The sequence below is a fragment of the Carassius gibelio genome, chromosome A20 (assembly GCF_023724105.1).
Source record: "Carassius gibelio isolate Cgi1373 ecotype wild population from Czech Republic chromosome A20, carGib1.2-hapl.c, whole genome shotgun sequence".
Taxonomy (NCBI): Eukaryota; Metazoa; Chordata; class Actinopteri; order Cypriniformes; family Cyprinidae; genus Carassius; species Carassius gibelio.
In genome coordinates this window covers 12,479,828-12,492,342 of record NC_068390.1, presented here as the reverse complement: position 1 = coordinate 12,492,342, position 12,515 = coordinate 12,479,828, and the positions used below count along the sequence as shown (strand labels likewise).

Genomic DNA, 12,515 nt, shown 5'->3' with positions numbered 1-12,515 from the left:
GCATTCGGCTGAACTAGCTGACTCTGCTGCATAGTTTGACCTGTTGTACCTAGAAGCCATTCAGAAAACCACAGCAACTGTCCAGCAATACCCTAGTGACCACACAGAATACCCAACTCTACTATGTTGTATTTATGGGCTGCTTGCAAAAACAAATATACTGTAACAACCCAACTCATCCAAAAACAAATTGAGCTCTTATGAGCTGGTTCTGTTAAATGACTCAAAAACATACAGAGCAACCATTGTTTCCTGATTCACTCAGACATAACTAACAAAAATCAAAAACATACAGTACAGAATGGCCATAATTCACAAACAAATGAGCAGCAATGTGAGCAGGTTCTATTTAGTGAATCAAAACCATACAGCGCCCCCAAGTGTAGTCTGATCCACAAATAAAACACAAATGACTCTCAAAAGCCAGTTCTTATTAGTTAATGAAAAACATACACCACAATCAGTGTTGTCCAATTTGCTAACAAATGATATTTAGGAGCTGGTTACTTTTAGTGAATCAACAACATACAGACCCACCAGAGAAGCCCAATTCACAAACAACTGACTCTCATGAGCCAGGTTCTTTTTAGTGAATAAAAAGAAGCTGGTTTTGAACTGAAATACAGATTAAAAGAGACTTCACTCGTCAAACATTAAAACTCCACAGGCCAAAGACAATACACAGAGATACTCTGGAAAAACACACACACACACACACATACACGTCTATGTTACTAAGAGGGGACTATCGCTCTACACTGACCAAGAGGGGACCAGTGTTTCTGGTCATTTTTAAGAAACAAAAATTACATACAAAATTTTCATTTGAGGTCTTTTTTCATAATATAACTGAAAAAATGCATTTTTAATTTTTTTTTAAAAACATGCCAAGTGGGGACCTGAGTGACGTCTACCTATCCAACAGAGGACCTCCATAGACTGCAATGCAACTGTGTGTGCAAACATTAGGGCAATTGTACCAAGTGTTTCTTTACAATCTAACTATATTTAAATGCAACTCTAAACTTTGAAACATTCACACTATATCACCACTTAAGAAATATTCTAATAGAAATCCAAAATGTTTAATAAATTAGTATGACATGCAGATATTTTCGGGGCTTGAGAATAATACAAATACACTTCTCAATATATGAATGCAATCACACAGATAATAAGACAAAACAAGCAAGACACTATAGTTAATTTGAGGATAGCAAAAATAAAGTAAAATAAAGAGCTCTTTAAGGTAACAATTGCATGTCAATACTTCTGACAGTAAAGAGTGCATGTGTTAGATAAAATGAGTTTGGTCCCCAGTTAGATGGTGACGTGTGACGCCTGTTAGACTGAATCACCTCTTCTTACATCACAGACACATTAACATTATATGTTAAGTTAAAAAACAACATTATATGTTAATTTAAGAAACAATATTATATGTTAACTTAAGAAACAATATTATATGTTAACTTAAGAAACTACATTATATGTTAAGTTAAACAATATTATATGTTAGCTTGCTGCATTGAAAAATTTCAGTTGAGTTCAGTAAAACACCTTTTAACTATGCCACTTTAGCTGTTTAACACTGACATTTTTCAGAGGCTCCATTTTTAGGGTATTATCAACATTGCCATTATATTCAGAAATAAATAAATAAATGTAATTTGTTAAATGTAAAGGCAACCAAACAGATCACGTCATACTTCACCATCTAACTGGGGACCGGTTTGATCTTGGAGGCCAATTTTTTTTTTTTTTTTTTGTTGATAGATAGATAGATAGATAGATAGATAGATAGATAGATAGATAGATAGATAGATAGATAGATAGATAGATGGATAGATGGATGGATGGATGGATGGATGGATGGATGGATGGATGGAATAGTGCTAATGTTGATCTGAACACTTAGGTCCCCTGTTAAATGGTAAACTGCGACATCTCTTTGGTTGCTTTGACATTTCTTGCCAATTTCATGTTAACTTTGAAAATATTCAATTGGCTAAATTTCTAAATCAATGTTACAATCAACATATATTGTAACATTATATTATCATCCTTGCCATAGCATTCAGAGATGGTGAGAATGTGAAATATTGTAAAATGTAAGGTCAGCCAATCAGGCGTCACACTTCACCATCTAACAGGGGACCAGTGTGCTTTTTTTTTTAATGCAACAATCAATATATAATTTTGAAAAACTGACATATTATAACCAAAAATTCCTCATAAAGTAGACTACCAGTAAATTTGATAAAAATTATTCTGACAATAGACCTGACCATTTTTTGTTTAAGTGCTATCTGATATTATCAAGATGAATTTGTTCTGACAGTTTAACTCTGAGTTCTTGTCATCTTTTATTACCATTATCTAAACTATAGCAAATAAACTGTGATAGCGTTTGAAATGTTCAAGGTGTCTGAATAAATGTAGTTTTTACTGTATACATACACAATATACGTATATGTACTTATAATACTGATACATTGAGAAGTGTCATTATAGTTAGTTTGTTAGTACTTAGTTTCTTTATTTTTCAAATAATAATAATAGTAATAAAAAGTAGTAATATAATTAGAGTCAGCCAGCTGTCAACAGTTCAAGGGCAGAGGTAATGCCTCTTATAATTAACTATATATATATATATATATATATATATATATATATATATATATATATATATATATATATATATAATTATTATTATTTTTTTTACATTTATTTGACATTTTCTTGGCTTAACCCCAATACACTTCTCAACGTATGAATGCAATCAAAACCCATTCCTGAGAAGGTCCTATCAGTGATGATAATTTGATCAGACAGATAGATGGATGGATGGATGGATAGATGGATGGATGGATGGAATAGTGCTAATGTTGATCTGAACACTTAGGTCCCCTGTTAAATGGTAAACTGCGACATCTCTTTGGTTGCTTTGACATTTCTTGCCAATTTCATGTTAACTTTGAAAATATTCAATTGGCTAAATTTCTAAATCAATGTTACAATCAACATATATTGTAACATTATATTATCATCCTTGCCATAGCATTCAGAGATGGTGAGAATGTGAATTATTGTTAAATGTAAGGTCAGCCGATCAGGCGTCACACTTCACCATCTAACAGGGGACCAGTGTGTTTTACTCTAGAGAAATCACCACTACATGCACAGACCTGTTGCTGTGTATGTTTAGTATGTACAGTTTAGCCTGTGTGGAATTGTTTTTATTATTTGACTTTTTTCTGTTCAACACAAACAAAAATGACCCTCATTGGCCGATAAGAAACATCAAAGGAGGATTCGTTGGAGAGTGTCTGACAAAATGAATGTCTTGTAATGTATAATGTACGCTCAGCACCGCTGAGTGTTCCCGCGATCATTAAATCGAAACATGTACGCGTATTTAAAAGCAATTTTAATACCCCGCATTTTGAGAGTGACTCCCTGATGCTCGCAAGTTAGGCTTCATAACATATCTAGACTGTTATTAGTATGTAGGCTATAACAGGTTTTGTAGTTGTCTATAGATCTGTTATCTTTCCCTATTTGAACTTTGAATATATAGAGAGCACTTATTGTTTCTACTTAATACGACTATTATGTTATTTGTTATGTGTTTATTTGTATGTTCAGTTTGTGAAAAGAAGTTCACTTTCAGTCAGTCACTCTCAACGTCACATCGGTGATGACTGACAAATTGTGATCCCACTTCTAGAAGCTCATGATTCATGACCGGTTCCAATGTCTAAAGAGACTCACATAAAATCATGCAGGAGAAAATCCAGGCAGTTGAACAAAACCTTTTACAGAGCTTGAGTGTTGTTGTTTTTACTGCATATGATAATTCATACTCAGAAAGTAGAACTGAAATTATATTGATTACAAGATGATTTTTCCAGTCAAACATTTTTAGACCAGAAGTTGGTCACTGAGATTCCTTTTTTTTATCTGTAAAAATCTTGTCTTGTGGCTTGAGTTAAGTGTTGGCATTAATGCTAATCAAACAATAAAAGGCGAGAAGAAAAATAATTACATTAATTTCTCAAGTAAATCATTATTAGTTTGTTTAATTTACATCAACAAAACAAATTTATGGGTTAAAAAGAGCAGAAAGAGCTCTTTAAGATAACAATTGCATGTCAATACTTCTGACAGTAAAGAGTGCATGTGTTAGATAAAATGAGTTTGGTCCCCAGTTAGATGGTGACGTGTGACGCCTGTTAGACTGAATCACCTCTTCTTACATCACAGACACATTAACATTATATGTTAAGTTAAAAAACAACATTATATGTTAATTTAAGAAACAATATTATATGTTAAGTTAAGAAACAATATTATATGTTAACTTAAGAAACTACATTATATGTTAACTTAAACAATATTATATGTTAGCTTGCTGCATTGAAAAATTTCAGTTGAGTTCAGTAAAACACCTTTTAACTATGCCACTTTAGCTGTTTAACACTGACATTTTTCAGAGGCTCCATTTTTAGGGTATTATCAGCATTGCCATTATATTCAGAAATAAATAAATGAATAAATGTAATTTGTTAAATGTAAAGGCAACCAAACAGATCACGTCATACTTCACCATCTAACTGGGGACCGGTTTGATCTTGGAGGCCAATTTGTGCATTTTTTTAATAGATAGATAGATAGATAGATAGATAGATAGATAGATAGATAGATAGATAGATGGATGGATGGATGGATGGATGGATGGATGGATGGATGGAATAGTGCTAATGTTGATCTGAACACTTAGGTCCCCTGTTAAATGGTAAACTGCGACATCTCTTTGGTTGCTTTGACATTTCTTCAGAATTTCATGTTAACTTTGAAAATATTCAATTGGCTAAATTTCTAAATCAATGTTACAATCAACATATATTGTAACATTATATTATCATCCTTGCCATAGCATTCAGAGATGGTGAGAATGTGAAATATTGTAAAATGTAAGGTCAGCCAATCAGGCGTCACACTTCACCATCTAACAGGGGACCAGTGTGCTTTTTTTATTTTTTTATTTACTGCATTAAAATCTTCAGTTGGCTCCAGTAAATTAAATGAACTGAATGTCTTTTAACATTTGCACATTTGTAGATCCAACTGAAAATTCTCAATGCAACAATCAATAAATAATTTTGAGTTTTGACCTCCATGTGTGTATTAGTGTCAGGTGTTGTATGGAGAGCTACAATAAAATACTTTAAGCATTGGCACTTTAGTCGTTTAACACACTGACATTTTTCAGAGCAGCACTTGATTTAGGGGCTCCATTTTTATTATCAACATTGCCATTACATTCAGAAATAGGCAGAATATTCTATATATATATATATATATATATATATATATATATATATATATATATATATGCAGACTTCCTGCATTGAAAAGGATATTGTGAAAAAACAAAACAGCATTTTGAATGAAATCAAGTCAAACTTTATTCTCATAATCTCTCTAAAAATAGCTCTCAGGGTTTATGGGCTCAGTACTGTTGACCCAAACTTCTCTTAACTGAAATTATTCTGTTGAGCACAAAGTATTTAACTGTTTTCCAGTCTCTTCCATTATCCTTTAGAATCCTGTTTGCATTTATGCATCTTTCACAGTCCACTTTTCCAGGAGCCTTCATTTCCTTAAAGTAGATCTTGAAACAGTGTTCTATGACTTTCCTCTCTGTTTCTGACCAGGGCTTTCTGGGTTTTGCTATTTAACAAAATTAAAAGATAAAAAATATATATAGTGAATAAATATATGAATGAATGAAAAAAATGTAATGTCAGTAATACATATTTTACAAAGTTGAAAACATGAAAAGACAATGATCTTCAGCTCTTCAGTATTGTTTATGGTGAATGGAACATACCATTTTGATTTAATGGCACTAGTGATTTACTGATGTATCCGAGACTGAAGACTGAAGTCTTTTCTGAGCTGGCAGCCCTTATTTCAGAAAGATCATCATTTGTGTCACTATTTCCTGAAACCACATGGACATTGCTGTAGCTGTTTGTGGTTCATATTTGATAAGACCAGTGATCAAATTCACACCAGTATTTATATCTAATCATTTTAATGCTTATTGTAAACTCTACAATAAGTCTTTGCACATAGTTTTGACTTCCTGAAGGCTTTCCTCAATAGTAGGATGCTCTTCTACTGATTTGCTCAGCATTCTGCTTAACATATTTTTTGTCTTTTATCCCATTGAAGACTGAAGTTACTCGTTCTGACATGTAGAGACAGACCAAGTGGATCCTGGGTGTAGGGTGTAGTTGTCTGATAAGGGTGTTGTCCATCCGTCAGGATGTAATGGACCAAGCATCCTGCTACCTGTAATATAGAAGATTCATTTATAACAATGTCTAGTAATGGCCACCTGACTAAGCTGTACAGAATTAATAATGATATTGTTATGAACGCTGAAAGTGACATGCAGAACATTTCAACAAGTGCTCTTTTTTGTAAAACTGATTTTAATTAATGCTTTAATTAATTATTTTAATCATATTTGTTACAGACTAAAATTTTATTATTGCATACATTAAACTTTTTGACTTGCATCCCCTTTTATACTCAAACCCAGACCCAAATTAAAAGATGTAATTCATGTAATAACACACTAGTAATTCATGATTAACCTAACATTTTAAGGATCCAGAATTGTGCATTAGTTAAGAATAAACAAACCAGTAATTAATTATTAACTTTTTCACAATTATTGAGTGGCACTTACTAAGTGATATTCAAGTTTATTGACCAGAATAAGCCAATAATTATTGATTAACTAATGCATTATTCTGGATTACTAATGCATTATTCCCTTAAAATAAAGTGTTTTTTGTTAAGTGTAAAGTTTCACTTTACAATAAGTCAGGTCATGTCAATTTCTATTTATAGAGCACAACATTAACACAACCATCATTGATCCAACGTGCTTTACAAGAAAAGTTTACTTTAAAAGCAACAGAGATTGAAATAAAAAATATGTATATATACACATTTAAAAAAATAAAAACATACATCAAAAGAACTGTTCACAGCATCACTCAAATGCAAGGGTGTAAAAATGAGTCTTTAAGTTTGATTTAAAAACACTGAGCGATGGACAGGACACATTAACTAACAATGAGAAATACATTTGTTTAAATATTTAAGCTTTGTTAACATTAAAAAAAATACAACTGTTTATTTTTTGTTAATGTTAGCTCAACTACATTAAATAATATTTATTAATACATTATTAAAATCAAACATTGTATTTGTTAATGATGAAAGTAATGTTTACTAACATTAATAAACACTTTAAAAGTGATTTTCATGTTAACTAGTGTTAACCAATGACATCTTATGGGAAAGTGCTACTATTTTATGAAATATTGTAAAGACCATACAAATGCGGATTGTTTTTTTCTTCACTTTGATCAATAATCTCTATTGTGTTGTAGTGCTATCTGCTCTGTTCACGCTCTCTCTCTCCCCCACAAACATTCACACCTCTCACAGGATCAACACCTAACCAGTGAGTCTGGGATCAGGAAGACTGGTTTAATGTTTTTAAAAGAAGACTTTTCTGCTAATCAAGGCTGCATTTACCTGATCAGAAATATTGTAAAATGAATTTAAAATTGTGAAATATTATTACAATTTGAAATAACTGTTTTCTTATCGAATGTTCTTTAAACTGTAATGTATTTCTGTGATGTGCAGCTGTATTTTCAGCATCATTACTCTAGTCTTCAGTGTCAAATGATCTTCAGAAATAATTTAAATTAGCAGAATTTATGTTCTTTTATGATCAATTATTTTTGGTTCTCAATCATTAATAAGGATTCTTATATTATCAATGTTGAAAGCATCTTTTCCGTCTTCATAGTTTTGTGGAAACTGTGATATATAGTACTTTTTAGGATTATTTAATGAAAATAAAGTTCAAAATTACAGCATTTATTTAAAATAAACTGAATAGACCTATATAGAGATATCTATAGATATATTGTCTATATATATATATATAGAGAGAGAGAGAGAGAGAGAGAGAGAGAGAGCTGTTACTTTAAACTGTGATAATACTTGAAGACTTCGTGAGCAGAATATTATTTTAAAGACATTTAAAAATCGTACTGATCCCAAACCAAACTGATTTAACATTGTTTGTAACAAGTTTGCCAGGTTAATTCCATTATTTTACATTAGAACTCAAAGTAAATTTGATTTACTACAAATAAATAACAATTCATGAAATAACTCTGAAATATGAGCTAAAGTTATTGAAATAGAAATGTACCTGTCTCCACGGGCAGTCAGGATCTCCACAGTCCAACATCATTTCTTCTCCTTTAGTGATGTTTGTGGTCACAAATGCACACAAATGTGCTCTTTTCTGTTCATCAACAATCTGTTGGTCACAAACACATGCACATATTAGCTTTAGAGAATACATAAATTTATGATACAAGTTTAATATGTGTCCCAGTTGTTTTCGAGTTCCAATGATTATCAATATTTAATATTTTATCAAGTATGATTATCAGTACATTACAATCTTTATAACTTTGCATCAAAATTAAAATACATATAATATTCAAGCCACTGATTATCTATAATTTCTGTTGTTATTTTTTCACACTGCACACTATGAACTAGTAATAACATTGCACAGTACACTTCTTGAAATTCATAAGCTACTATGCCAAGTATTTAATTAATATTTGCAGTCATACAGTATTGGAGACAGAGTCTTAAATGATAACTTACCGTTCTCTTGACTCTTGACTGAAATATGTCTTTATCTTTCCCAGATGCGATGAATTTCAAAGCTTCCTTTTCAGGACAGACTCTTCTGGGTCTCATTTTCCTGTGAAATATTCAAGATTTTTTTTAGGGTACACTGCATTTGCCAAAATGAAAAACAATATTTAGAAACAACCACAAAAAAAATCTATCAACAAATGAACAAATATATACAGTAAATAGAGATTAAACAGCACTAACATTTACTAAGAGACTACATACAAATTTTAACAGTCTGCATGCATTTTTGACACATTTATTTTTTAAGGCTACCATTTACATGTTATCAGAATCTAAATTCAGAATATATAACTTACCTTTTCAGTCTTGAATGGAAAAAAGAGATGAGAAATGGCCTTAGTAGGCTTTGTTGTATGTGGTCCCTTGTAGGCAATGTAGGAATCTCAAAAAGCAGTTTGTCCTTTAAGGTTTTGGAATTTTATTTCACAAAAAAACTAAAAAAGTCAATGTAGATTCTGTCAGGAAAACAGTATATATACAACCCAACCCAGATATCTGGAGCGTGATTGGATGAGACTCAGTTAGTCTGGATACTGTTGGTACTTTTTGCTGTGAAGGGCAGGTGATAATGTGGAGACATTAGTGTTATTAGCATATAAGAAGAGAGAACAATCAGTTTACCAGACGCTGCTGGGGGAATCGGGGGATGTGGGGATTCTTTAAAACAAGTCACTTTGACTGGGATTGGTTTGCTTTAAGATTATGTAGTTTGAAAAATAATCAGGGAATTTTTTATTTTTTATTACACTCAAGGGCATTTAGTGCTAGAAAGATTATAAAAGTATTAAAAACTATTTGTGTTGTATTCAAAGTCTTCTGAAGTCATACAATAAGTTTGTGAAAAGTTTCAACATTGAGGTATTAATAACTGAAAATGATTCCACTCCATAAACACCGTCATCATAAAATACAGCTGAATTTGAGTTTGAGATAAAAGACATCAAAACTGATGTAATAAATGTCCCTGTCCACAGCGTTTGTCTGTTGATGCAAAGGTATCTCAATGAAACCAGTGAAATACCCTGCACATGGAAAAACTGCACTAAATGGACAAACTAAATATTTACGCCAAGGGCTCCTGACCAAGAGTCAAGGATTGAGAAAGTGTAAAAAAATGGTCCCCAATGAGACTGTGAATTGTGACGCCTGTTTGGTTGCCTTTACATTTATCAATATTTCATATTCTGTTTATCTATGAAACAACAATGTTGATAATAACACTAAAACAGCCATTCTTGCCATCAGAAATAGTTAAACTTAAGTAAAAACATAAGACATAGAGTGACTCGTCAGGTCGAGATGCAATGCATAAGAGAATGGCCAGCATGCTGATGACTGGTCATACAGAAGCTGATCATACAGATGACCGGTCATACAGACCGCATCATACAGACAGTGATCACATCCTGATGTAACCCATCGCTCTCCAGCTGGAGGAAGTGCTGCTTTATAATCACAGAACATTCAGTCACTATTAAAATGATTCTGGCTGCTAGAAAGGAGAACATATCCTACAACATGAGTAAGTTCTACATTTTCTAATCACTTATTCTACAAATGTTGCAACTATGTTTAAGCATGTTTAACAAAACTGTCTTTACTTTTTTCTTTTAAGAAAAGTCAAGTCAACAGTTCACATTGTTCACTCTAAACAAGAATTTCACTTCATCAGAAAGTTCAGTCCTCAAAAAAAAAGGTATGTTGCTACTCAATATATTTTGAATATAAAATGTTCTGAATACAAAAATATATACTCCCAAAAATTGAATTGCCACAATCAACAAGAATAATAGATGTCAATCTCATTTCAAGACAAGTAAACCTCTTAGTGTTAGTGTATATTGATTTGAATATCTTTCAGTTTCAGGGATCAGCTTTAACGTTTAAACCTGTGAGTTTTGGCTGTCCATGTTAAAGACTGGAAATGTAACAATAAAATAAACATCCTATAAACACATTTTCAGCAATTATGGAACCTCCAAAGATTTGAGCCATAATTAATAATTTGTATTGTATATTTTCTATCAGCTGCATGCAGAATCTGGATTGTTGGGACAGCTACATTGGTCGTGGTGAAAAGCAAGCAAGGGAAACCATGGGCACCAATCTCAGTGTGTCCTCCCAGGTCCAGTGTTTGGGGTGACCTCCTTCCTTTCTTCCAACATTGTCTTAAAGAAAGAACTGAACAAATGAAGATTATGCTTTCTTCAATCGACCTGAGGCACCACTGGAGGAAAGGTGGACAGAGTCAGGAAGTTTGTGAACAATGTATTGGCCAAGTTTGTTCTCTGTGTTAATGGAGCATTGTCCATCATCCACACACAGTGTTTGACAAACCTGAGCTATATTTTAATGATGAGGTTCATTTAAGCCCTAAGGGAAATGATATATATTTTTTAACTGATATTATCCAGTGTTTGAGAGACCAGAGACCATAAACCTGATGCTGGACTGGTGCATGTTATGGGAAAGAAGGTCTCCTGTATTTTTTTTTTAAGTACCTGTAAAAGTACCCAGCAGTGTGTTCAACAAATGCCTGACTTAATAAAAGTATTCCCCTGACTTACTGCTATGATCTTATTTTATTTATCTAGCATTTAAAAATAAAATAATATACAATGCCTAAAATATAAACAGCTTCTTTGCCAAAATGTTGAATTCAACCTAAATTTAATAATAATAAATTAATATCTGGTATAATTAAATACTATTTGTATCATTTCATTTATAAAATACACTTAAATAGACCTGCTTTCTTTCCTGGGCTTTGCTTGTATGTCCAAATACCTGTTTGCTGTGAGAGGCCAGGTGATAATGTGGAGGCATTAGTGTTATTAGCATATGAAGAGAGGAGACCATCAGTTTACCAGACACTGCTGGGGGAACTGGGGGTGTGGGGATTCTTTAAAACAAGGCACTTTGATTCGGATTGATCTGCTTTAAGATTATGTAGCTTGAAAAATAACCTGATTTTATTTTACTTTTTTATAATGCACTAGCCAGGAAAGACCATCATACACATTGTAGATACTGATATATATATATATATGTATGATTCAATGTTTAGCTCTCCATTTTGTTCACTATTGCATGGTCGTTTCTACACAGACTAAACTGTAAATGCTAAACTTACACAACAACAGGTCTGAACCTGAACTGTACTACTAACGTAAAAAGATTAAGAACACCACATTTAAAGTCTTTTAAATCATTGATGCAACTTATAAAAATTAAATTTTCTAAATGAGGAATTGTTTTATTTTTTGTGTGGCTTAACGTGGGGTTTTGAGTAGACTTTTCTATTTAAATAATTAATTTTAAGTTTACTCTGTGACGTCACGTTGTTGTTCTAATCGACGTTCAGAAGAATCCATTCAACACGGCGGATAATCACAAGCGACTGGAGCAAACTTATGGAACAACTTGTAAGTACATCAAAACAATTGTGAAAATGTCTTATTGAATATCACGATAAAGGGATGTTTTTATTTTTGGGAAATGCTGTTTTTACAGAGCGCCCAAGAGCTTTTGAATGCGCACAGATTTGGATTCTATGTTGGCATCACTGCTTACAGTATGATGTTAACGTCAAAGAATTGCACTAATCTTAACGTTAGCTGGCATTTCATCACTAAACGATTTGAATGTCACTGATGTTAACTGTGATGTTC

The 12,515-nt window shown here is 32.4% G+C and overlaps 2 long non-coding RNA genes across 2 annotated transcripts; both read left to right on the top strand.

The window, feature by feature from the left end:
* The first annotated feature begins 1,121 nt into the window (after positions 1–1,121).
* On the top strand, positions 1,122–4,509 carry LOC127938180 (uncharacterized). The gene is made up of 3 exons (XR_008148644.1): positions 1,122–1,249; positions 4,141–4,338; positions 4,411–4,509. It is a non-coding gene; the product is annotated as an uncharacterized LOC127938180 (long non-coding RNA).
* Positions 4,510–8,897: 4,388 nt separating this feature from the next.
* Positions 8,898–11,334, top strand: LOC127938145 (uncharacterized). The gene is made up of 2 exons (XR_008148638.1): positions 8,898–10,540; positions 10,873–11,334. It is a non-coding gene; the product is annotated as an uncharacterized LOC127938145 (long non-coding RNA).
* The last annotated feature ends 1,181 nt before the right edge of the window (positions 11,335–12,515 follow it).